This window comes from Heterodontus francisci, chromosome 33 (assembly GCF_036365525.1).
Source record: "Heterodontus francisci isolate sHetFra1 chromosome 33, sHetFra1.hap1, whole genome shotgun sequence".
Taxonomy (NCBI): domain Eukaryota; kingdom Metazoa; phylum Chordata; class Chondrichthyes; order Heterodontiformes; family Heterodontidae; genus Heterodontus; species Heterodontus francisci.
The window spans coordinates 50,185,692-50,209,955 of NC_090403.1; the positions used below are offsets into that span (position 1 = coordinate 50,185,692).

General features: G+C 47.1%; 15 non-coding genes across 15 annotated transcripts; all 15 read left to right on the plus strand.

Moving 5' to 3' along the window:
• Positions 1 to 596: 596 nt before the first annotated feature.
• trnac-gca (transfer RNA cysteine (anticodon GCA)) lies at positions 597 to 668 on the plus strand. The gene has a single exon. It is a non-coding gene; the product is annotated as a tRNA-Cys (tRNA).
• A 1,591-nt stretch (positions 669 to 2,259) lies between these two features.
• Positions 2,260 to 2,331, plus strand: trnac-gca (transfer RNA cysteine (anticodon GCA)). Its single transcript has one exon. It is a non-coding gene; the product is annotated as a tRNA-Cys (tRNA).
• Positions 2,332 to 3,921: 1,590 nt separating this feature from the next.
• Positions 3,922 to 3,993, plus strand: trnac-gca (transfer RNA cysteine (anticodon GCA)). The gene has a single exon. It is a non-coding gene; the product is annotated as a tRNA-Cys (tRNA).
• A 1,591-nt stretch (positions 3,994 to 5,584) lies between these two features.
• trnac-gca (transfer RNA cysteine (anticodon GCA)) lies at positions 5,585 to 5,656 on the plus strand. Its single transcript has one exon. It is a non-coding gene; the product is annotated as a tRNA-Cys (tRNA).
• Positions 5,657 to 7,247: 1,591 nt separating this feature from the next.
• trnac-gca (transfer RNA cysteine (anticodon GCA)) lies at positions 7,248 to 7,319 on the plus strand. The gene has a single exon. It is a non-coding gene; the product is annotated as a tRNA-Cys (tRNA).
• A 1,591-nt stretch (positions 7,320 to 8,910) lies between these two features.
• Positions 8,911 to 8,982, plus strand: trnac-gca (transfer RNA cysteine (anticodon GCA)). The gene has a single exon. It is a non-coding gene; the product is annotated as a tRNA-Cys (tRNA).
• Positions 8,983 to 10,573: 1,591 nt separating this feature from the next.
• On the plus strand, positions 10,574 to 10,645 carry trnac-gca (transfer RNA cysteine (anticodon GCA)). The gene has a single exon. It is a non-coding gene; the product is annotated as a tRNA-Cys (tRNA).
• A 1,591-nt stretch (positions 10,646 to 12,236) lies between these two features.
• Positions 12,237 to 12,308, plus strand: trnac-gca (transfer RNA cysteine (anticodon GCA)). The gene has a single exon. It is a non-coding gene; the product is annotated as a tRNA-Cys (tRNA).
• A 1,591-nt stretch (positions 12,309 to 13,899) lies between these two features.
• Positions 13,900 to 13,971, plus strand: trnac-gca (transfer RNA cysteine (anticodon GCA)). Its single transcript has one exon. It is a non-coding gene; the product is annotated as a tRNA-Cys (tRNA).
• Positions 13,972 to 15,562: 1,591 nt separating this feature from the next.
• trnac-gca (transfer RNA cysteine (anticodon GCA)) lies at positions 15,563 to 15,634 on the plus strand. Its single transcript has one exon. It is a non-coding gene; the product is annotated as a tRNA-Cys (tRNA).
• Positions 15,635 to 17,225: 1,591 nt separating this feature from the next.
• On the plus strand, positions 17,226 to 17,297 carry trnac-gca (transfer RNA cysteine (anticodon GCA)). Its single transcript has one exon. It is a non-coding gene; the product is annotated as a tRNA-Cys (tRNA).
• A 1,591-nt stretch (positions 17,298 to 18,888) lies between these two features.
• Positions 18,889 to 18,960, plus strand: trnac-gca (transfer RNA cysteine (anticodon GCA)). Its single transcript has one exon. It is a non-coding gene; the product is annotated as a tRNA-Cys (tRNA).
• A 1,591-nt stretch (positions 18,961 to 20,551) lies between these two features.
• On the plus strand, positions 20,552 to 20,623 carry trnac-gca (transfer RNA cysteine (anticodon GCA)). Its single transcript has one exon. It is a non-coding gene; the product is annotated as a tRNA-Cys (tRNA).
• A 1,591-nt stretch (positions 20,624 to 22,214) lies between these two features.
• On the plus strand, positions 22,215 to 22,286 carry trnac-gca (transfer RNA cysteine (anticodon GCA)). Its single transcript has one exon. It is a non-coding gene; the product is annotated as a tRNA-Cys (tRNA).
• A 1,591-nt stretch (positions 22,287 to 23,877) lies between these two features.
• trnac-gca (transfer RNA cysteine (anticodon GCA)) lies at positions 23,878 to 23,949 on the plus strand. Its single transcript has one exon. It is a non-coding gene; the product is annotated as a tRNA-Cys (tRNA).
• Positions 23,950 to 24,264: the final 315 nt, after the last annotated feature.

Sequence of the window (24,264 nt, forward strand, 5' to 3'; positions counted from 1 at the left end):
AGAACGTCCCTGCTCTTCTTAAATTCGACCATTCCATCATTGACCGCCACCTAGGAAGACACACAAGGCCCTGCTTGGAGGATTGATCTGAAAAATTGACCCTCTTTCCTTGACTGCCCTTCCCTCAGTCATGAAGTGAATTGCCAGCCTGGATTGTGTGCACACATCTTTGGAGTGGGGGAGCTAGAACATACAGTCTTTTGACTCAGTGGTGCAAGGGTGGCCACTGAGCGGCGGCAGATGAATAGAGACGAGCAGCCCGTGCAAATATTCCCAGCACGACACCACGCACCAAGAAAACAGGGCAAATGAGAAATAGCGACCAAAAATTTTCCAATGGCAGTGCACTTGCCTCATCTTTCTTCCAAGTCGACTTGCGGCCATGAATCCTATGCAAAAAGCACGGGACCTTCCCCCAAATATTAACGTGCTGATGCCCGCAATGAAGCCAAGTGCATGAAGTGGGGCATCTCAGGGGTGGCTGGAAATTGGGCCCAGCTGGTGATGTGCCCCAATGATATGGAGGAGCTGGTGCGGCTGTCAAGAATCCTTTGGCTCATTTACTTTGGATGCTAAAAGAAGCAGTCTTTTGCAGTGGGGGTATAGCTCAGTGGGAGAGCATTTGACTGCAGATCAAGAGGTACCTGGTTCAAATCCAGGTGCCCCCTTCTTCAGCACCACTTCCTCATTATGATTGCTGCTATTCCCTGCCCATTGTCAGCAGCTGATCATGCCACACAGAGCATGGCCTTTTGCTCTCGACCACACAAAAACATTGTCGTAACTGCTTTGCGTTTCACCCATTGCTCTGTGAATTAGTCCGCCTGAAGTCATTATACAATTCTCTCTTGAAATTTACAAATCAAACTTTGAGCCAGTCCCTTCCACATTAGAACAAGTCGCGGTGCAAAGAAATGCTCCGCATGTCACCTCACCTTCTTTTGCCAAACACTTTCCGTCTCTGTCCTCTTCTTACCAAACCGAATGCAAGTGGCAACTGTTTATTTGCTCCTGAAAACCTTTCATGATTTTGATGAGCACACAATCAGTAAAAGTAAGTGTGCAGACAGGATGCGGTGCCATGCTAAGAAAGAACGCAGAGGAGACTTTTGAAAGCAAAGTTTGATATTGTGAAATCGCTTCTTCAAAATGACCCCATCCCTGTCTTGCAGGTGCAATTGATGAAAGTTGACAGGTCTGAAACGTTGACTTTGCTTCTCTCTCCACAGATGCTAGCAGACCTACTGAGCGTTTGCAGCATTTTGTGTTTTTACTGCAGCCTAAAATGCAATGTTTTTAGCCCCATAGACAATTTTATCCAGAAATACTTGAAAGCAAGCATGGTGGCTGGCTGGTACAGCTCAGTAGGAGAGCACTTGACTGCAGATCACGAGGTCTCTGCTTGAAATCCCAATGCTGCCTTTGTTGCCCTGACAGTACAAATTGAGACAATGCAGTTTTGCTCATTCTCTGCAGCTGCACTGTGCTCATTGAAAGCTCTCAAGTAACTCCACTTGTCCTCTCTCCACCAATGCACAATCTTGCTAAGTTGCAGTTTGGTCAGTCAGACCAGCAAGTGAGAGTTTGCAATGCAGCAAAGTGCATTGTGCAAAAGAAGCCAAAGCTGTGCTTTTCGCAAGAAATGTTGCTGCGGAAAATGGGAAGAACGTCCCTGCTCTTCTTAAATTCGACCATTCCATCATTGACCGCCACCTAGGAAGACACACAAGGCCCTGCTTGGAGGATTGATCTGAAAAATGGACCCTCTTTCCTTGACTGCCCTTCCCTCAGTCATGAAGTGAATTGCCAGCCTGGATTGTGTGCACACATCTTTGGAGTGGGGGAGCTAGAACATACAGTCTTTTGACTCAGTGGTGCAAGGGTGGCCACTGAGCGGCGGCAGATGAATAGAGACGAGCAGCCCGTGCAAATATTCCCGGCACGACACCACGCACCAAGAAAACAGGGCAAATGAGAAATAGTGACCAAAAATTTTCCAATGGCAGTGCACTTGCCTCATCTTTCTTCCAAGTCGACTTGCGGCCATGAATCCTATGCAAAAAGCACGGGACCTTCCCCCAAATATTAACGTGCTGATGCCCGCAATGAAGCCAAGTGCATGAAGTGGGGCATCTCAGGGGTGGCTGGAAATTGGGCCCAGCTGGTGATGTGCCCCAATGATATGGAGGAGCTGGTGCGGCTGTCAAGAATCCTTTGGCTCATTTACTTTGGATGCTAAAAGAAACAGTCTTTTGCAGTGGGGGTATAGCTCAGTGGGAGAGCATTTGACTGCAGATCAAGAGGTCCCTGGTTCAAATCCAGGTGCCCCCTTCTTCAGCACCACTTCCTCATTATGATTGCTGCTATTCCCTGCCCATTGTCAGCAGCTGATCATGCCACACAGAGCATGGCCTTTTGCTCTCGACCACACAAAAACATTGTCGTAACTGCTTTGCGTTTCACCCATTGCTCTGTGAATTAGTCCGCCTGAAGTCATTATACAATTCTCTCGAAATTTACAAATCAAACTTTGAGCCAGTCCCTTCCACATTAGAACAAGTCGCGGTGCAAAGAAATGCTCCGCATGTCACCTCACCTTCTTTTGCCAAACACTTTCCGTCTCTGTCCTCTTCTTACCAAACCGAATGCAAGTGGCAACTGTTTATTTGCTCCTGAAAACCTTTCATGATTTTGATGAGCACACAATCAGTAAAAGTAAGTGTGCAGACAGGATGCGGTGCCATGCTAAGAAAGAACGCAGAGGAGACTTTTGAAAGCAAAGTTTGATATTGTGAAATCGCTTCTTCAAAATGACCCCATCCCTGTCTTGCAGGTGCAATTGATGAAAGTTGACAGGTCTGAAACGTTGACTTTGCTTCTCTCTCCACAGATGCTAGCAGACCTACTGAGCGTTTGCAGCATTTTGTGTTTTTACTGCAGCCTAAAATGCAATGTTTTTAGCCCCATAGACAATTTTATCCAGAAATACTTGAAAGCAAGCATGGTAGCTGGCTGGTACAGCTCAGTAGGAGAGCACTTGACTGCAGATCACGAGGTCTCTGCTTGAAATCCCAATGCTGCCTTTGTTGCCCTGACAGTACAAATTGAGACAATGCAGTTTTGCTCATTCTCTGCAGCTGCACTGTGCTCATTGAAAGCTCTCAAGTAACTCCACTTGTCCTCTCTCCACCAATGCACAATCTTGCTAAGTTGCAGTTTGGTCAGTCAGACCAGCAAGTGAGAGTTTGCAATGCAGCAAAGTGCATTGTGCAAAAGAAGCCAAAGCTGTGCTTTTCGCAAGAAATGTTGCTGCGGAAAATGGGAAGAACGTCCCTGCTCTTCTTAAATTCGACCATTCCATCATTGACCGCCACCTAGGAAGACACACAAGGCCCTGCTTGGAGGATTGATCTGAAAAATGGACCCTCTTTCCTTGACTGCCCTTCCCTCAGTCATGAAGTGAATTGCCAGCCTGGATTGTGTGCACACATCTTTGGAGTGGGGGAGCTAGAACATACAGTCTTTTGACTCAGTGGTGCAAGGGTGGCCACTGAGCGGCGGCAGATGAATAGAGACGAGCAGCCCGTGCAAATATTCCCGGCACGACACCACGCACCAAGAAAACAGGGCAAATGAGAAATAGCGACCAAAAATTTTCCAATGGCAGTGCACTTGCCTCATCTTTCTTCCAAGTCGACTTGCGGCCATGAATCCTATGCAAAAAGCACGGGACCTTCCCCCAAATATTAACGTGCTGATGCCCGCAATGAAGCCAAGTGCATGAAGTGGGGCATCTCAGGGGTGGCTGGAAATTGGGCCCAGCTGGTGATGTGCCCCAATGATATGGAGGAGCTGGTGCGGCTGTCAAGAATCCTTTGGCTCATTTACTTTGGATGCTAAAAGAAGCAGTCCTTTGCAGTGGGGGGTATAGCTCAGTGGGAGAGCATTTGACTGCAGATCAAGAGGTCCCTGGTTCAAATCCAGGTGCCCCCTTCTTCAGCACCACTTCCTCATCATGATTGCTGCTATTCCCTGCCCATTGTCAGCAGCTGATCATGCCACACAGAGCATGGCCTTTTGCTCTCTACCACACAAAAACATTGTCGTAACTGCTTTGCGTTTCACCCATTGCTCTGTGAATTAGTCCGCCTGAAGTCATTATACAATTCTCTCTTGAAATTTACAAATCAAACTTTCAGCCAGTCCCTTCCACATTAGAACAAGTCGCGGTGCAAAGAAATGCTCCGCATGTCACCTCACCTTCTTTTGCCAAACACTTTCCGTCTCTGTCCTCTTCTTACCAAACCGAATGCAAGTGGCAACTGTTTATTTGCTCCTGAAAACCTTTCATGATTTTGATGAGCACACAATCAGTAAAAGTAAGTGTGCAGACAGGATGTGGTGCCATGCTAAGAAAGAACGCAGAGGAGACTTTTGAAAGCAAAGTTTGATATTGTGAAATCGCTTCTTCAAAATGACCCCATCCCTGTCTTGCAGGTGCAATTGATGAAAGTTGACAGGTCTGAAACGTTGACTTTGCTTCTCTCTCCACAGATGCTAGCAGACCTACTGAGCGTTTGCAGCATTTTGTGTTTTTACTGCAGCCTAAAATGCAATGTTTTTAGCCCCATAGACAATTTTATCCAGAAATACTTGAAAGCAAGCATGGTAGCTGGCTGGTACAGCTCAGTAGGAGAGCACTTGACTGCAGATCACGAGGTCTCTGCTTGAAATCCCAATGCTGCCTTTGTTGCCCTGACAGTACAAATTGAGACAATGCAGTTTTGCTCATTCTCTGCAGCTGCACTGTGCTCATTCAAAGCTCTCAAGTAACTCCACTTGTCCTCTCTCCACCAATGCACAATCTTGCTAAGTTGCAGTTTGGTCAGTCAGACCAGCAAGTGAGAGTTTGCAATGCAGCAAAGTGCATTGTGCAAAAGAAGCCAAAGCTGTGCTTTTCGCAAGAAATGTTGCTGCGGAAAATTGGAAGAACGACCCTGCTCTTCTTAAATTCTACCATTCCATCATTGACCGCCACCTAGGAAGACACACAAGGCCCTGCTTGGAGGATTGATCTGAAAAATGGACCCTCTTTCCTTGACTGCCCTTCCCTCAGTCATGAAGTGAATTGCCAGCCTGGATTGTGTGCACACATCTTTGGAGTGGGGGAGCTAGAACATACAGTCTTTTGACTCAGTGGTGCAAGGGTGGCCACTGAGCGGCGGCAGATGAATAGAGACGAGCAGCCCGTGCAAATATTCCCGGCACGACACCACGCACCAAGAAAACAGGGCAAATGAGAAATAGCGACCAAAAATTTTCCAATGGCAGTGCACTTGCCTCATCTTTCTTCCAAGTCGACTTGCGGCCATGAATCCTATGCAAAAAGCACGGGACCTTCCCCCAAATATTAACGTGCTGATGCCCACAATGAAGCCAAGTGCATGAAGTGGGGCATCTCAGGGGTGGCTGGAAATTGGGCCCAGCTGGTGATGTGCCCCAATGATATGGAGGAGCTGGTGCGGCTGTCAAGAATCCTTTGGCTCATTTACTTTGGATGCTAAAAGAAGCAGTCCTTTGCAGTGGGGGTATAGCTCAGTGGGAGAGCATTTGACTGCAGATCAAGAGGTCCCTGGTTCAAATCCAGGTGCCCCCTTCCTCAGCACCACTTCCTCATTATGATTGCTGCTATTCCCTGCCCATTGTCAGCAGCTGATCATGCCACACAGAGCATGGCCTTTTGCTCTCGACCACACAAAAACATTGTCGTAACTGCTTTGCGTTTCACCCATTGCTCTGTGAATTAGTCCGCCTGAAGTCATTATACAATTCTCTCTTGAAATTTACAAATCAAACTTTGAGCCAGTCCCTTCCACATTAGAACAAGTCGCGGTGCAAAGAAATGCTCCGCATGTCACCTCACCTTCTTTTGCCAAACACTTTCCGTCTCTGTCCTCTTCTTACCAAACCGAATGCAAGTGGCAACTGTTTATTTGCTCCTGAAAACCTTTCATGATTTTGATGAGCACACAATCAGTAAAAGTAAGTGTGCAGACAGGATGCGGTGCCATGCTAAGAAAGAACGCAGAGGAGACTTTTGAAAGCAAAGTTTGATATTGTGAAATCGCTTCTTCAAAATGACCCCATCCCTGTCTTGCAGGTGCAATTGATGAAAGTTGACAGGTCTGAAACGTTGACTTTGCTTCTCTCTCCACAGATGCTAGCAGACCTACTGAGCGTTTGCAGCATTTTGTGTTTTTACTGCAGCCTAAAATGCAATGTTTTTAGCCCCATAGACAATTTTATCCAGAAATACTTGAAAGCAAGCATGGTAGCTGGCTGGTACAGCTCAGTAGGAGAGCACTTGACTGCAGATCACGAGGTCTCTGCTTGAAATCCCAATGCTGCCTTTGTTGCCCTGACAGTACAAATTGAGACAATGCAGTTTTGCTCATTCTCTGCAGCTGCACTGTGCTCATTCAAAGCTCTCAAGTAACTCCACTTGTCCTCTCTCCACCAATGCACAATCTTGCTAAGTTGCAGTTTGGTCAGTCAGACCAGCAAGTGAGAGTTTGCAATGCAGCAAAGTGCATTGTGCAAAAGAAGCCAAAGCTGTGCTTTTCGCAAGAAATGTTGCTGCGGAAAATGGGAAGAACGTCCCTGCTCTTCTTAAATTCGACCATTCCATCATTGACCGCCACCTAGGAAGACACACAAGGCCCTGCTTGGAGGATTGATCTGAAAAATGGACCCTCTTTCCTTGACTGCCCTTCCCTCAGTCATGAAGTGAATTGCCAGCCTGGATTGTGTGCACACATCTTTGGAGTGGGGGAGCTAGAACATACAGTCTTTTGACTCAGTGGTGCAAGGGTGGCCACTGAGCGGCGGCAGATGAATAGAGACGAGCAGCCCGTGCAAATATTCCCGGCACGACACCACGCACCAAGAAAACAGGGCAAATGTGAAATAGCTACCAAAAATTTTCCAATGGCAGTGCACTTGCCTCATCTTTCTTCCAAGTCGACTTGCGGCCATGAATCCTATGCAAAAAGCACGGGACCTTCCCCCAAATATTAACGTGCTGATGCCCGCAATGAAGCCAAGTGCATGAAGTGGGGCATCTCAGGGGTGGCTGGAAATTGGGCCCAGCTGGTGATGTGCCCCAATGATATGGAGGAGCTGGTGCGGCTGTCAAGAATCCTTTGGCTCATTTACTTTGGATGCTAAAAGAAGCAGTCCTTTGCAGTGGGGGTATAGCTCAGTGGGAGAGCATTTGACTGCAGATCAAGAGGTCCCTGGTTCTAATCCAGGTGCCCCCTTCTTCAGCACCACTTCCTCATTATGATTGCTGCTATTCCCTGCCCATTGTCAGCAGCTGATCATGCCACACAGAGCATGGCCTTTTGCTCTCGACCACACAAAAACATTGTCGTAACTGCTTTGCGTTTCACCCATTGCTCTGTGAATTAGTCCACCTGAAGTCATTATACAATTCTCTCTTGAAATTTACAAATCAAACTTTCAGCCAGTCCCTTCCACATTAGAACAAGTCGCGGTGCAAAGAAATGCTCCGCATGTCACCTCACCTTCTTTTGCCAAGCACTTTCCGTCTCTGTCCTCTTCTTACCAAACCGAATGCAAGTGGCAAATGTTTATTTGCTCCTGAAAACCTTTCATGATTTTGATGAGCACACAATCAGTAAAAGTAAGTGTGCAGACAGGATGCGGTGCCATGCTAAGAAAGAACGCAGAGGAGACTTTTGAAAGCAAAGTTTGATATTGTGAAATCGCTTCTTCAAAATGACCCCATCCCTGTCTTGCAGGTGCAATTGATGAAAGTTGACAGGTCTGAAACGTTGACTTTGCTTCTCTCTCCACAGATGCTAGCAGACCTACTGAGCGTTTGCAGCATTTTGTGTTTTTACTGCAGCCTAAAATGCAATGTTTTTAGCCCCATAGACAATTTTATCCAGAAATACTTGAAAGCAAGCATGGTAGCTGGCTGGTACAGCTCAGTAGGAGAGCACTTGACTGCAGATCACGAGGTCTCTGCTTGAAATCCCAATGCTGCCTTTGTTGCCCTGACAGTACAAATTGAGACAATGCAGTTTTGCTCATTCTCTGCAGCTGCACTGTGCTCATTCAAAGCTCTCAAGTAACTCCACTTGTCCTCTCTCCACCAATGCACAATCTTGCTAAGTTGCAGTTTGGTCAGTCAGACCAGCAAGTGAGAGTTTGCAATGCAGCAAAGTGCATTGTGCAAAAGAAGCCAAAGCTGTGCTTTTCGCAAGAAATGTTGCTGCGGAAAATGGGAAGAACGTCCCTGCTCTTCTTAAATTCGACCATTCCATCATTGACCGCCACCTAGGAAGACACACAAGGCCCTGCTTGGAGGATTGATCTGAAAAATGGACCCTCTTTCCTTGACTGCCCTTCCCTCAGTCATGAAGTGAATTGCCAGCCTGGATTGTGTGCACACATCTTTGGAGTGGGGGAGCTAGAACATACAGTCTTTTGACTCAGTGGTGCAAGGGTGGCCACTGAGCGGCGGCAGATGAATAGAGACGAGCAGCCCGTGCAAATATTCCCGGCACGACACCACGCACCAAGAAAACAGGGCAAATGTGAAATAGCTACCAAAAATTTTCCAATGGCAGTGCACTTGCCTCATCTTTCTTCCAAGTCGACTTGCGGCCATGAATCCTATGCAAAAAGCACGGGACCTTCCCCCAAATATTAACGTGCTGATGCCCGCAATGAAGCCAAGTGCATGAAGTGGGGCATCTCAGGGGTGGCTGGAAATTGGGCCCAGCTGGTGATGTGCCCCAATGATATGGAGGAGCTGGTGCGGCTGTCAAGAATCCTTTGGCTCATTTACTTTGGATGCTAAAAGAAGCAGTCCTTTGCAGTGGGGGTATAGCTCAGTGGGAGAGCATTTGACTGCAGATCAAGAGGTCCCTGGTTCAAATCCAGGTGCCCCCTTCTTCAGCACCACGTCCTCATTATGATTGCTGCTATTCCCTGCCCATTGTCAGCAGCTGATCATGCCACACAGAGCATGGCCTTTTGCTCTCGACCACACAAAAACATTGTCGTAACTGCTTTGCGTTTCACCCATTGCTCTGTGAATTAGTCCACCTGAAGTCATTATACAATTCTCTCTTGAAATTTACAAATCAAACTTTCAGCCAGTCCCTTCCACATTAGAACAAGTCGCGGTGCAAAGAAATGCTCCGCATGTCACCTCACCTTCTTTTGCCAAGCACTTTCCGTCTCTGTCCTCTTCTTACCAAACCGAATGCAAGTGGCAAATGTTTATTTGCTCCTGAAAACCTTTCATGATTTTGATGAGCACACAATCAGTAAAAGTAAGTGTGCAGACAGGATGCGGTGCCATGCTAAGAAAGAACGCAGAGGAGACTTTTGAAAGCAAAGTTTGATATTGTGAAATCGCTTCTTCAAAATGACCCCATCCCTGTCTTGCAGGTGCAATTGATGAAAGTTGACAGGTCTGAAACGTTGACTTTGCTTCTCTCTCCACAGATGCTAGCAGACCTACTGAGCGTTTGCAGCATTTTGTGTTTTTACTGCAGCCTAAAATGCAATGTTTTTAGCCCCATAGACAATTTTATCCAGAAATACTTGAAAGCAAGCATGGTAGCTGGCTGGTACAGCTCAGTAGGAGAGCACTTGACTGCAGATCACGAGGTCTCTGCTTGAAATCCCAATGCTGCCTTTGTTGCCCTGACAGTACAAATTGAGACAATGCAGTTTTGCTCATTCTCTGCAGCTGCACTGTGCTCATTCAAAGCTCTCAAGTAACTCCACTTGTCCTCTCTCCACCAATGCACAATCTTGCTAAGTTGCAGTTTGGTCAGTCAGACCAGCAAGTGAGAGTTTGCAATGCAGCAAAGTGCATTGTGCAAAAGAAGCCAAAGCTGTGCTTTTCGCAAGAAATGTTGCTGCGGAAAATGGGAAGAACGTCCCTGCTCTTCTTAAATTCGACCATTCCATCATTGACCGCCACCTAGGAAGACACACAAGGCCCTGCTTGGAGGATTGATCTGAAAAATGGACCCTCTTTCCTTGACTGCCCTTCCCTCAGTCATGAAGTGAATTGCCAGCCTGGATTGTGTGCACACATCTTTGGAGTGGGGGAGCTAGAACATACAGTCTTTTGACTCAGTGGTGCAAGGGTGGCCACTGAGCGGCGGCAGATGAATAGAGACGAGCAGCCCGTGCAAATATTCCCGGCACGACACCACGCACCAAGAAAACAGGGCAAATGTGAAATAGCTACCAAAAATTTTCCAATGGCAGTGCACTTGCCTCATCTTTCTTCCAAGTCGACTTGCGGCCATGAATCCTATGCAAAAAGCACGGGACCTTCCCCCAAATATTAACGTGCTGATGCCCGCAATGAAGCCAAGTGCATGAAGTGGGGCATCTCAGGGGTGGCTGGAAATTGGGCCCAGCTGGTGATGTGCCCCAATGATATGGAGGAGCTGGTGCGGCTGTCAAGAATCCTTTGGCTCATTTACTTTGGATGCTAAAAGAAGCAGTCCTTTGCAGTGGGGGTATAGCTCAGTGGGAGAGCATTTGACTGCAGATCAAGAGGTCCCTGGTTCAAATCCAGGTGCCCCCTTCTTCAGCACCACTTCCTCATTATGATTGCTGCTATTCCCTGCCCATTGTCAGCAGCTGATCATGCCACACAGAGCATGGCCTTTTGCTCTCGACCACACAAAAACATTGTCGTAACTGCTTTGCGTTTCACCCATTGCTCTGTGAATTAGTCCACCTGAAGTCATTATACAATTCTCTCTTGAAATTTACAAATCAAACTTTCAGCCAGTCCCTTCCACATTAGAACAAGTCGCGGTGCAAAGAAATGCTCCGCATGTCACCTCACCTTCTTTTGCCAAGCACTTTCCGTCTCTGTCCTCTTCTTACCAAACCGAATGCAAGTGGCAAATGTTTATTTGCTCCTGAAAACCTTTCATGATTTTGATGAGCACACAATCAGTAAAAGTAAGTGTGCAGACAGGATGCGGTGCCATGCTAAGAAAGAACGCAGAGGAGACTTTTGAAAGCAAAGTTTGATATTGTGAAATCGCTTCTTCAAAATGACCCCATCCCTGTCTTGCAGGTGCAATTGATGAAAGTTGACAGGTCTGAAACGTTGACTTTGCTTCTCTCTCCACAGATGCTAGCAGACCTACTGAGCGTTTGCAGCATTTTGTGTTTTTACTGCAGCCTAAAATGCAATGTTTTTAGCCCCATAGACAATTTTATCCAGAAATACTTGAAAGCAAGCATGGTAGCTGGCTGGTACAGCTCAGTAGGAGAGCACTTGACTGCAGATCACGAGGTCTCTGCTTGAAATCCCAATGCTGCCTTTGTTGCCCTGACAGTACAAATTGAGACAATGCAGTTTTGCTCATTCTCTGCAGCTGCACTGTGCTCATTCAAAGCTCTCAAGTAACTCCACTTGTCCTCTCTCCACCAATGCACAATCTTGCTAAGTTGCAGTTTGGTCAGTCAGACCAGCAAGTGAGAGTTTGCAATGCAGCAAAGTGCATTGTGCAAAAGAAGCCAAAGCTGTGCTTTTCGCAAGAAATGTTGCTGCGGAAAATGGGAAGAACGACCCTGCTCTTCTTAAATTCTACCATTCCATCATTGACCGCCACCTAGGAAGACACACAAGGCCCTGCTTGGAGGATTGATCTGAAAAATGGACCCTCTTTCCTTGACTGCCCTTCCCTCAGTCATGAAGTGAATTGCCAGCCTGGATTGTGTGCACACATCTTTGGAGTGGGGGAGCTAGAACATACAGTCTTTTGACTCAGTGGTGCAAGGGTGGCCACTGAGCGGCGGCAGATGAATAGAGACGAGCAGCCCGTGCAAATATTCCCGGCACGACACCACGCACCAAGAAAACAGGGCAAATGAGAAATAGCGACCAAAAATTTTCCAATGGCAGTGCACTTGCCTCATCTTTCTTCCAAGTCGACTTGCGGCCATGAATCCTATGCAAAAAGCACGGGACCTTCCCCCAAATATTAACGTGCTGATGCCCGCAATGAAGCCAAGTGCATGAAGTGGGGCATCTCAGGGGTGGCTGGAAATTGGGCCCAGCTGGTGATGTGCCCCAATGATATGGAGGAGCTGGTGCGGCTATCAAGAATCCTTTGGCTCATTTACTTTGGATGCTAAAAGAAGCAGTCCTTTGCAGTGGGGGTATAGCTCAGTGGGAGAGCATTTGACTGCAGATCAAGAGGTCCCTGGTTCAAATCCAGGTGCCCCCTTCTTCAGCACCACTTCCTCATTATGATTGCTGCTATTCCCTGCCCATTGTCAGCAGCTGATCATGCCACACAGAGCATGGCCTTTTGCTCTCGACCACACAAAAACATTGTCGTAACTGCTTTGCGTTTCACCCATTGCTCTGTGAATTAGTCCGCCTGAAGTCATTATACAATTCTCTCTTGAAATTTACAAATCAAACTTTGAGCCAGTCCCTTCCACATTAGAACAAGTCGCGGTGCAAAGAAATGCTCCGCATGTCACCTCACCTTCTTTTGCCAAACACTTTCCGTCTCTGTCCTCTTCTTACCAAACCGAATGCAAGTGGCAACTGTTTATTTGCTCCTGAAAACCTTTCATGATTTTGATGAGCACACAATCAGTAAAAGTAAGTGTGCAGACAGGATGCGGTGCCATGCTAAGAAAGAACGCAGAGGAGACTTTTGAAAGCAAAGTTTGATATTGTGAAATCGCTTCTTCAAAATGACCCCATCCCTGTCTTGCAGGTGCAATTGATGAAAGTTGACAGGTCTGAAACGTTGACTTTGCTTCTCTCTCCACAGATGCTAGCAGACCTACTGAGCGTTTGCAGCATTTTGTGTTTTTACTGCAGCCTAAAATGCAATGTTTTTAGCCCCATAGACAATTTTATCCAGAAATACTTGAAAGCAAGCATGGTAGCTGGCTGGTACAGCTCAGTAGGAGAGCACTTGACTGCAGATCACGAGGTCTCTGCTTGAAATCCCAATGCTGCCTTTGTTGCCCTGACAGTACAAATTGAGACAATGCAGTTTTGCTCATTCTCTGCAGCTGCACTGTGCTCATTCAAAGCTCTCAAGTAACTCCACTTGTCCTCTCTCCACCAATGCACAATCTTGCTAAGTTGCAGTTTGGTCAGTCAGACCAGCAAGTGAGAGTTTGCAATGCAGCAAAGTGCATTGTGCAAAAGAAGCCAAAGCTGTGCTTTTCGCAAGAAATGTTGCTGCGGAAAATGGGAAGAACGTCCCTGCTCTTCTTAAATTCGACCATTCCATCATTGACCGCCACCTAGGAAGACACACAAGGCCCTGCTTGGAGGATTGATCTGAAAAATGGACCCTCTTTCCTTGACTGCCCTTCCCTCAGTCATGAAGTGAATTGCCAGCCTGGATTGTGTGCACACATCTTTGGAGTGGGGGAGCTAGAACATACAGTCTTTTGACTCAGTGGTGCAAGGGTGGCCACTGAGCGGCGGCAGATGAATAGAGACGAGCAGCCCGTGCAAATATTCCCGGCACGACACCACGCACCAAGAAAACAGGGCAAATGTGAAATAGCTACCAAAAATTTTCCAATGGCAGTGCACTTGCCTCATCTTTCTTCCAAGTCGACTTGCGGCCATGAATCCTATGCAAAAAGCACGGGACCTTCCCCCAAATATTAACGTGCTGATGCCCGCAATGAAGCCAAGTGCATGAAGTGGGGCATCTCAGGGGTGGCTGGAAATTGGGCCCAGCTGGTGATGTGCCCCAATGATATGGAGGAGCTGGTGCGGCTGTCAAGAATCCTTTGGCTCATTTACTTTGGATGCTAAAAGAAGCAGTCCTTTGCAGTGGGGGTATAGCTCAGTGGGAGAGCATTTGACTGCAGATCAAGAGGTCCCTGGTTCAAATCCAGGTGCCCCCTTCTTCAGCACCACTTCCTCATTATGATTGCTGCTATTCCCTGCCCATTGTCAGCAGCTGATCATGCCACACAGAGCATGGCCTTTTGCTCTCGACCACACAAAAACATTGTCGTAACTGCTTTGCGTTTCACCCATTGCTCTGTGAATTAGTCCACCTGAAGTCATTATACAATTCTCTCTTGAAATTTACAAATCAAACTTTCAGCCAGTCCCTTCCACATTAGAACAAGTCGCGGTGCAAAGAAATGCTCCGCATGTCACCTCACCTTCTTTTGCCAAGCACTTTCCGTCTCTGTCCTCTTCTTACCAAACCGAATGCAAGTGGCAAATGTTTATTTGCTCCTGAAAACCTTTCATGATTTTGATGAGCACACAATCAGTAAAAGTAAGTGTGCAGACAGGATGCGGTGCCATGCTAAGAAAGAACGCAGAGGAGACTTTTGAAAGCAAAGTTTGATATTGTGAAATCGCTTCTTCAAAATGACCCCATCCCTGTCTTGCAGGTGCAATTGATGAAAGTTGACAGGTCTGAAACGTTGACTTTGCTTCTCTCTCCACAGATGCTAGCAGACCTACTGAGCGTTTGCAGCATTTTGTGTTTTTACTGCAGCCTAAAATGCAATGTTTTTAGCCCCATAGACAATTTTATCCAGAAATACTTGAAAGCAAGCATGGTAGCTGGCTGGTACAGCTCAGTAGGAGAGCACTTGACTGCAGATCACGAGGTCTCTGCTTGAAATCCCAATGCTGCCTTTGTTGCCCTGACAGTACAAATTGAGACAATGCAGTTTTGCTCATTCTCTGCAGCTGCACTGTGCTCATTCAAAGCTCTCAAGTAACTCCACTTGTCCTCTCTCCACCAATGCACAATCTTGCTAAGTTGCAGTTTGGTCAGTCAGACCAGCAAGTGAGAGTTTGCAATGCAGCAAAGTGCATTGTGCAAAAGAAGCCAAAGCTGTGCTTTTCGCAAGAAATGTTGCTGCGGAAAATGGGAAGAACGACCCTGCTCTTCTTAAATTCTACCATTCCATCATTGACCGCCACCTAGGAAGACACACAAGGCCCTGCTTGGAGGATTGATCTGAAAAATGGACCCTCTTTCCTTGACTGCCCTTCCCTCAGTCATGAAGTGAATTGCCAGCCTGGATTGTGTGCTCACATCTTTGGAGTGGGGGAGCTAGAACATACAGTCTTTTGACTCAGTGGTGCAAGGGTGGCCACTGAGCGGCGGCAGATGAATAGAGACGAGCAGCCCGTGCAAATATTCCCGGCACGACACCACGCACCAAGAAAACAGGGCAAATGAGAAATAGCGACCAAAAATTTTCCAATGGCAGTGCACTTGCCTCATCTTTCTTCCAAGTCGACTTGCGGCCATGAATCCTATGCAAAAAGCACGGGACCTTCCCCCAAATATTAACGTGCTGATGCCCGCAATGAAGCCAAGTGCATGAAGTGGGGCATCTCAGGGGTGGCTGGAAATTGGGCCCAGCTGGTGATGTGCCCCAATGATATGGAGGAGCTGGTGCGGCTGTCAAGAATCCTTTGGCTCATTTACTTTGGATGCTAAAAGAAGCAGTCCTTTGCAGTGGGGGTATAGCTCAGTGGGAGAGCATTTGACTGCAGATCAAGAGGTCCCTGGTTCAAATCCAGGTGCCCCCTTCTTCAGCACCACTTCCACATTATGATTGCTGCTATTCCCTGCCCATTGTCAGCAGCTGATCATGCCACACAGAGCATGGCCTTTTGCTCTCTACCACACAAAAACATTGTCGTAACTGCTTTGCGTTTCACCCATTGCTCTGTGAATTAGTCCGCCTGAAGTCATTATACAATTCTCTCTTGAAATTTACAAATCAAACTTTCAGCCAGTCCCTTCCACATTAGAACAAGTCGCGGTGCAAAGAAATGCTCCGCATGTCACCTCACCTTCTTTTGCCAAACACTTTCCGTCTCTGTCCTCTTCTTACCAAACCGAATGCAAGTGGCAACTGTTTATTTGCTCCTGAAAACCTTTCATGATTTTGATGAGCACACAATCAGTAAAAGTAAGTGTGCAGACAGGATGCGGTGCCATGCTAAGAAAGAACGCAGAGGAGACTTTTGAAAGCAAAGTTTGATATTGTGAAATCGCTTCTTCAAAATGACCCCATCCCTGTCTTGCAGGTGCAATTGATGAAAGTTGACAGGTCTGAAACGTTGACTTTGCTTCTCTCTCCACAGATGCTAGCAGACCTACTGAGCGTTTGCAGCATTTTGTGTTTTTACTGCAGCCTAAAATGCAATGTTTTTAGCCCCATAGACAATTTTATCCAGAAATACTTGAAAGCAAGCATGGTAGCTGGCTGGTACAGCTCAGTAGGAGAGCACTTGACTGCAGATCACGAGGTCTCTGCTTGAAATCCCAATGCTGCCTTTGTTGCCCTGACAGTACAAATTGAGACAATGCAGTTTTGCTCATTCTCTGCAGCTGCACTGTGCTCATTCAAAGCTCTCAAGTAACTCCACTTGTCCTCTCTCCACCAATGCACAATCTTGCTAAGTTGCAGTTTGGTCAGTCAGACCAGCAAGTGAGAGTTTGCAATGCAGCAAAGTGCATTGTGCAAAAGAAGCCAAAGCTGTGCTTTTCGCAAGAAATGTTGCTGCGGAAAATGGGAAGAACGACCCTGCTCTTCTTAAATTCTACCATTCCATCATTGACCGCCACCTAGGAAGACACACAAGGCCCTGCTTGGAGGATTGATCTGAAAAATGGACCCTCTTTCCTTGACTGCCCTTCCCTCAGTCATGAAGTGAATTGCCAGCCTGGATTGTGTGCTCACATCTTTGGAGTGGGGGAGCTAGAACATACAGTCTTTTGACTCAGTGGTGCAAGGGTGGCCACTGAGCGGCGGCAGATGAATAGAGACGAGCAGCCCGTGCAAATATTCCCGGCACGACACCACGCACCAAGAAAACAGGGCAAATGAGAAATAGCGACCAAAAATTTTCCAATGGCAGTGCACTTGCCTCATCTTTCTTCCAAGTCGACTTGCGGCCATGAATCCTATGCAAAAAGCACGGGACCTTCCCCCAAATATTAACGTGCTGATGCCCGCAATGAAGCCAAGTGCATGAAGTGGGGCATCTCAGGGGTGGCTGGAAATTGGGCCCAGCTGGTGATGTGCCCCAATGATATGGAGGAGCTGGTGCGGCTGTCAAGAATCCTTTGGCTCATTTACTTTGGATGCTAAAAGAAGCAGTCCTTTGCAGTGGGGGTATAGCTCAGTGGGAGAGCATTTGACTGCAGATCAAGAGGTCCCTGGTTCAAATCCAGGTGCCCCCTTCTTCAGCACCACTTCCACATTATGATTGCTGCTATTCCCTGCCCATTGTCAGCAGCTGATCATGCCACACAGAGCATGGCCTTTTGCTCTCTACCACACAAAAACATTGTCGTAACTGCTTTGCGTTTCACCCATTGCTCTGTGAATTAGTCCGCCTGAAGTCATTATACAATTCTCTCTTGAAATTTACAAATCAAACTTTCAGCCAGTCCCTTCCACATTAGAACAAGTCGCGGTGCAAAGAAATGCTCCGCATGTCACCTCACCTTCTTTTGCCAAACACTTTCCGTCTCTGTCCTCTTCTTACCAAACCGAATGCAAGTGGCAACTGTTTATTTGCTCCTGAAAACCTTTCATGATTTTGATGAGCACACAATCAGTAAAAGTAAGTGTGCAGACAGGATGCGGTGCCATGCTAAGAAAGAACGCAGAGGAGACTTTTGAAAGCAAAGTTTGATATTGTGAAATCGCTTCTTCAAAATGACCCCATCCCTGTCTTGCAGGTGCAATTGATGAAAGTTGACAGGTCTGAAACGTTGACTTTGCTTCTCTCTCCACAGATGCTAGCAGACCTACTGAGCGTTTGCAGCATTTTGTGTTTTTACTGCAGCCTAAAATGCAATGTTTTTAGCCCCATAGACAATTTTATCCAGAAATACTTGAAAGCAAGCATGGTAGCTGGCTGGTACAGCTCAGTAGGAGAGCACTTGACTGCAGATCACGAGGTCTCTGCTTGAAATCCCAATGCTGCCTTTGTTGCCCTGACAGTACAAATTGAGACAATGCAGTTTTGCTCATTCTCTGCAGCTGCACTGTGCTCATTGAAAGCTCTCAAGTAACTCCACTTGTCCTCTCTCCACCAATGCACAATCTTGCTAAGTTGCAGTTTGGTCAGTCAGACCAGCAAGTGAGAGTTTGCAATGCAGCAAAGTGCATTGTGCAAAAGAAGCCAAAGCTGTGCTTTTCGCAAGAAATGTTGCTGCGGAAAATGGGAAGAACGTCCCTGCTCTTCTTAAATTCGACCATTCCATCATTGACCGCCACCTAGGAAGACACACAAGGCCCTGCTTGGAGGATTGATCTGAAAAATTGACCCTCTTTCCTTGACTGCCCTTCCCTCAGTCATGAAGTGAATTGCCAGCCTGGATTGTGTGCACACATCTTTGGAGTGGGGGAGCTAGAACATACAGTCTTTTGACTCAGTGGTGCAAGGGTGGCCACTGAGCGGCGGCAGATGAATAGAGACGAGCAGCCCGTGCAAATATTCCCAGCACGACACCACGCACCAAGAAAACAGGGCAAATGAGAAATAGCGACCAAAAATTTTCCAATGGCAGTGCACTTGCCTCATCTTTCTTCCAAGTCGACTTGCGGCCATGAATCCTATGCAAAAAGCACGGGACCTTCCCCCAAATATTAACGTGCTGATGCCCGCAATGAAGCCAAGTGCATGAAGTGGGGCATCTCAGGGGTGGCTGGAAATTGGGCCCAGCTGGTGATGTGCCCCAATGATATGGAGGAGCTGGTGCGGCTGTCAAGAATCCTTTGGCTCATTTACTTTGGATGCTAAAAGAAGCAGTCTTTTGCAGTGGGGGTATAGCTCAGTGGGAGAGCATTTGACTGCAGATCAAGAGGTCCCTGGTTCAAATCCAGGTGCCCCCTTCTTCAGCACCACTTCCTCATTATGATTGCTGCTATTCCCTGCCCATTGTCAGCAGCTGATCATGCCACACAGAGCATGGCCTTTTGCTCTCGACCACACAAAAACATTGTCGTAACTGCTTTGCGTTTCACCCATTGCTCTGTGAATTAGTCCGCCTGAAGTCATTATACAATTCTCTCTTGAAATTTACAAATCAAACTTTGAGCCAGTCCCTTCCACATTAGAACAAGTCGCGGTGCAAAGAAATGCTCCGCATGTCACCTCACCTTCTTTTGCCAAACACTTTCCGTCTCTGTCCTCTTCTTACCAAACCGAATGCAAGTGGCAACTGTTTATTTGCTCCTGAAAACCTTTCATGATTTTGATGAGCACACAATCAGTAAAAGTAAGTGTGCAGACAGGATGCGGTGCCATGCTAAGAAAGAACGCAGAGGAGACTTTTGAAAGCAAAGTTTGATATTGTGAAATCGCTTCTTCAAAATGACCCCATCCCTGTCTTGCAGGTGCAATTGATGAAAGTTGACAGGTCTGAAACGTTGACTTTGCTTCTCTCTCCACAGATGCTAGCAGACCTACTGAGCGTTTGCAGCATTTTGTGTTTTTACTGCAGCCTAAAATGCAATGTTTTTAGCCCCATAGACAATTTTATCCAGAAATACTTGAAAGCAAGCATGGTAGCTGGCTGGTACAGCTCAGTAGGAGAGCACTTGACTGCAGATCACGAGGTCTCTGCTTGAAATCCCAATGCTGCCTTTGTTGCCCTGACAGTACAAATTGAGACAATGCAGTTTTGCTCATTCTCTGCAGCTGCACTGTGCTCATTCAAAGCTCTCAAGTAACTCCACTTGTCCTCTCTCCACCAATGCACAATCTTGCTAAGTTGCAGTTTGGTCAGTCAGACCAGCAAGTGAGAGTTTGCAATGCAGCAAAGTGCATTGTGCAAAAGAAGCCAAAGCTGTGCTTTTCGCAAGAAATGTTGCTGCGGAAAATGGGAAGAACGTCCCTGCTCTTCTTAAATTCGACCATTCCATCATTGACCGCCACCTAGGAAGACACACAAGGCCCTGCTTGGAGGATTGATCTGAAAAATGGACCCTCTTTCCTTGACTGCCCTTCCCTCAGTCATGAAGTGAATTGCCAGCCTGGATTGTGTGCACACATCTTTGGAGTGGGGGAGCTAGAACATACAGTCTTTTGACTCAGTGGTGCAAGGGTGGCCACTGAGCGGCGGCAGATGAATAGAGACGAGCAGCCCGTGCAAATATTCCCGGCACGACACCACGCACCAAGAAAACAGGGCAAATGTGAAATAGCTACCAAAAATTTTCCAATGGCAGTGCACTTGCCTCATCTTTCTTCCAAGTCGACTTGCGGCCATGAATCCTATGCAAAAAGCACGGGACCTTCCCCCAAATATTAACGTGCTGATGCCCGCAATGAAGCCAAGTGCATGAAGTGGGGCATCTCAGGGGTGGCTGGAAATTGGGCCCAGCTGGTGATGTGCCCCAATGATATGGAGGAGCTGGTGCGGCTGTCAAGAATCCTTTGGCTCATTTACTTTGGATGCTAAAAGAAGCAGTCCTTAGCAGTGGGGGTATAGCTCAGTGGGAGAGCATTTGACTGCAGATCAAGAGGTCCCTGGTTCAAATCCAGGTGCCCCCTTCTTCAGCACCACTTCCACATTATGATTGCTGCTATTCCCTGCCCACTGTCAGCAGCTGATCATGCCACACAGAGCATGGCCTTTTGCTCTCTACCACACAAAAACATTGTCGTAACTGCTTTGCGTTTCACCCATTGCTCTGTGAATTAGTCCGCCTGAAGTCATTATACAATTCTCTCTTGAAATTTACAAATCAAACTTTCAGCCAGTCCCTTCCACATTAGAACAAGTCGCGGTGCAAAGAAATGCTCCGCATGTCACCTCACCTTCTTTTGCCAAACACTTTCCGTCTCTGTCCTCTTCTTACCAAACCGAATGCAAGTGGCAACTGTTTATTTGCTCCTGAAAACCTTTCATGATTTTGATGAGCACACAATCAGTAAAAGTAAGTGTGCAGACAGGATGCGGTGCCATGCTAAGAAAGAACGCAGAGGAGACTTTTGAAAGCAAAGTTTGATATTGTGAAATCGCTTCTTCAAAATGACCCCATCCCTGTCTTGCAGGTGCAATTGATGAAAGTTGACAGGTCTGAAACGTTGACTTTGCTTCTCTCTCCACAGATGCTAGCAGACCTACTGAGCGTTTGCAGCATTTTGTGTTTTTACTGCAGCCTAAAATGCAATGTTTTTAGCCCCATAGACAATTTTATCCAGAAATACTTGAAAGCAAGCATGGTAGCTGGCTGGTACAGCTCAGTAGGAGAGCACTTGACTGCAGATCACGAGGTCTCTGCTTGAAATCCCAATGCTGCCTTTGTTGCCCTGACAGTACAAATTGAGACAATGCAGTTTTGCTCATTCTCTGCAGCTGCACTGTGCTCATTGAAAGCTCTCAAGTAACTCCACTTGTCCTCTCTCCACCAATGCACAATCTTGCTAAGTTGCAGTTTGGTCAGTCAGACCAGCAAGTGAGAGTTTGCAATGCAGCAAAGTGCATTGTGCAAAAGAAGCCAAAGCTGAGCTTTTCGCAAGAAATGTTGCTGCGGAAAATGGGAAGAACGTCCCTGCTCTTCTTAAATTCGACCATTCCATCATTGACCGCCACCTAGGAAGACACACAAGGCCCTGCTTGGAGGATTGATCTGAAAAATGGACCCTCTTTCCTTGACTGCCCTTCCCTCAGTCATGAAGTGAATTGCCAGCCTGGATTGTGTGCACACATCTTTGGAGTGGGGGAGCTAGAACATACAGTCTTTTGACTCAGTGGTGCAAGGGTGGCCACTGAGCGGCGGCAGATGAATAGAGACGAGCAGCCCGTGCAAATATTCCCGGCACGACACCACGCACCAAGAAAACAGGGCAAATGAGAAATAGCTACCAAAAATTTTCCAATGGCAGTGCACTTGCCTCATCTTTCTTCCAAGTCGACTTGCGGCCAAGAATCCTATGCAAAAAGCACGGGACCTTCCCCCAAATATTAACGTGCTGATGCCCGCAATGAAGCCAAGTGCATGAAGTGGGGCATCTCAGGGGTGGCTGGAAATTGGGCCCAGCTGGTGATGTGCCCCAATGATATGGAGGAGCTGGTGCGGCTGTCAAGAATCCTTTGGCTCATTTACTTTGGATGCTAAAAGAAGCAGTCTTTTGCAGTGGGGGTATAGCTCAGTGGGAGAGCATTTGACTGCAGATCAAGAGGTCCCTGGTTCAAATCCAGGTGCCCCCTTCTTCAGCACCACTTCCTCATTATGATTGCTGCTATTCCCTGCCCATTGTCAGCAGCTGATCATGCCACACAGAGCATGGCCTTTTGCTCTCGACCACACAAAAACATTGTCGTAACTGCTTTGCGTTTCACCCATTGCTCTGTGAATTAGTCCGCCTGAAGTCATTATACAATTCTCTCTTGAAATTTACAAATCAAACTTTGAGCCAGTCCCTTCCACATTAGAACAAGTCGCGGTGCAAAGAAATGCTCCGCATGTCACCTCACCTTCTTTTGCCAAACACTTTCCGTCTCTGTCCTCTTCTTACCAAACCGAATGCAAGTGGCAACTGTTTATTTGCTCCTGAAAACCTTTCATGATTTTGATGAGCACACAATCAGTAAAAGTAAGTGTGCAGACAGGATGCGGTGCCATGCTAAGAAAGAACGCAGAGGAGACTTTTGAAAGCAAAGTTTGATATTGTGAAATCGCTTCTTCAAAATGACCCCATCCCTGTCTTGCAGGTGCAATTGATGAAAGTTGACAGGTCTGAAACGTTGACTTTGCTTCTCTCTCCACAGATGCTAGCAGACCTACTGAGCGTTTGCAGCATTTTGTGTTTTTACTGCAGCCTAAAATGCAATGTTTTTAGCCCCATAGACAATTTTATCCAGAAATACTTGAAAGCAAGCATGGTAGCTGGCTGGTACAGCTCAGTAGGAGAGCACTTGACTGCAGATCACGAGGTCTCTGCTTGAAATCCCAATGCTGCCTTTGTTGCCCTGACAGTACAAATTGAGACAATGCAGTTTTGCTCATTCTCTGCAGCTGCACTGTGCTCATTCAAAGCTCTCAAGTAACTCCACTTGTCCTCTCTCCACCAATGCACAATCTTGCTAAGTTGCAGTTTGGTCAGTCAGACCAGCAAGTGAGAGTTTGCAATGCAGCAAAGTGCATTGTGCAAAAGAAGCCAAAGCTGTGCTTTTCGCAAGAAATGTTGCTGCGGAAAATGGGAAGAACGTCCCTGCTCTTCTTAAATTCGACCATTCCATCATTGACCGCCACCTAGGAAGACACACAAGGCCCTGCTTGGAGGATTGATCTGAAAAATGGACCCTCTTTCCTTGACTGCCCTTCCCTCAGTCATGAAGTGAATTGCCAGCCTGGATTGTGTGCACACATCTTTGGAGTGGGGGAGCTAGAACATACAGTCTTTTGACTCAGTGGTGCAAGGGTGGCCACTGAGCGGCGGCAGATGAATAGAGACGAGCAGCCCGTGCAAATATTCCCGGCACGACACCACGCACCAAGAAAACAGGGCAAATGAGAAATAGCTACCAAAAATTTTCCAATGGCAGTGCACTTGCCTCATCTTTCTTCCAAGTCGACTTGCGGCCATGAATCCTATGCAAAAAGCACAGGACCTTACCCCAAATATTAACGTGCTGATGCCCGCAATGAAGCCAAGTGCATGAAGTGGGGCATCTCAGGGGTGGCTGGAAATTGGGCCCAGCTGGTGATGTGCCCCAATGATATGGAGGAGCTGGTGCGGCTATCAAGAATCCTTTGGCTCATTTACTTTGGATGCTAAAAGAAGCAGTCCTTTGCAGTGGGGGTATAGCTCAGTGGGAGAGCATTTGACTGCAGATCCAGAGGTCCCTGGTTCAAATCCAGGTGCCCCCTTCTTCAGCACCACTTCCTCATTATGATTGCTGCTATTCCCTGCCCATTGTCAGCAGCTGATCATGCCACACAGAGCATGGCCTTTTGCTCTCGACCACACAAAAACATTGTCGTAACTGCTTTGCGTTTCACCCATTGCTCTGTGAATTAGTCCGCCTGAAGTCATTATACAATTCTCTCTTGAAATTTACAAATCAAACTTTCAGCCAGTCCCTTCCACATTAGAACAAGTCGCGGTGCAAAGAAATGCTCCGCATGTCACCTCACCTTCTTTTGCCAAACACTTTCCGTCTCTGTCCTCTTCTTACCAAACCG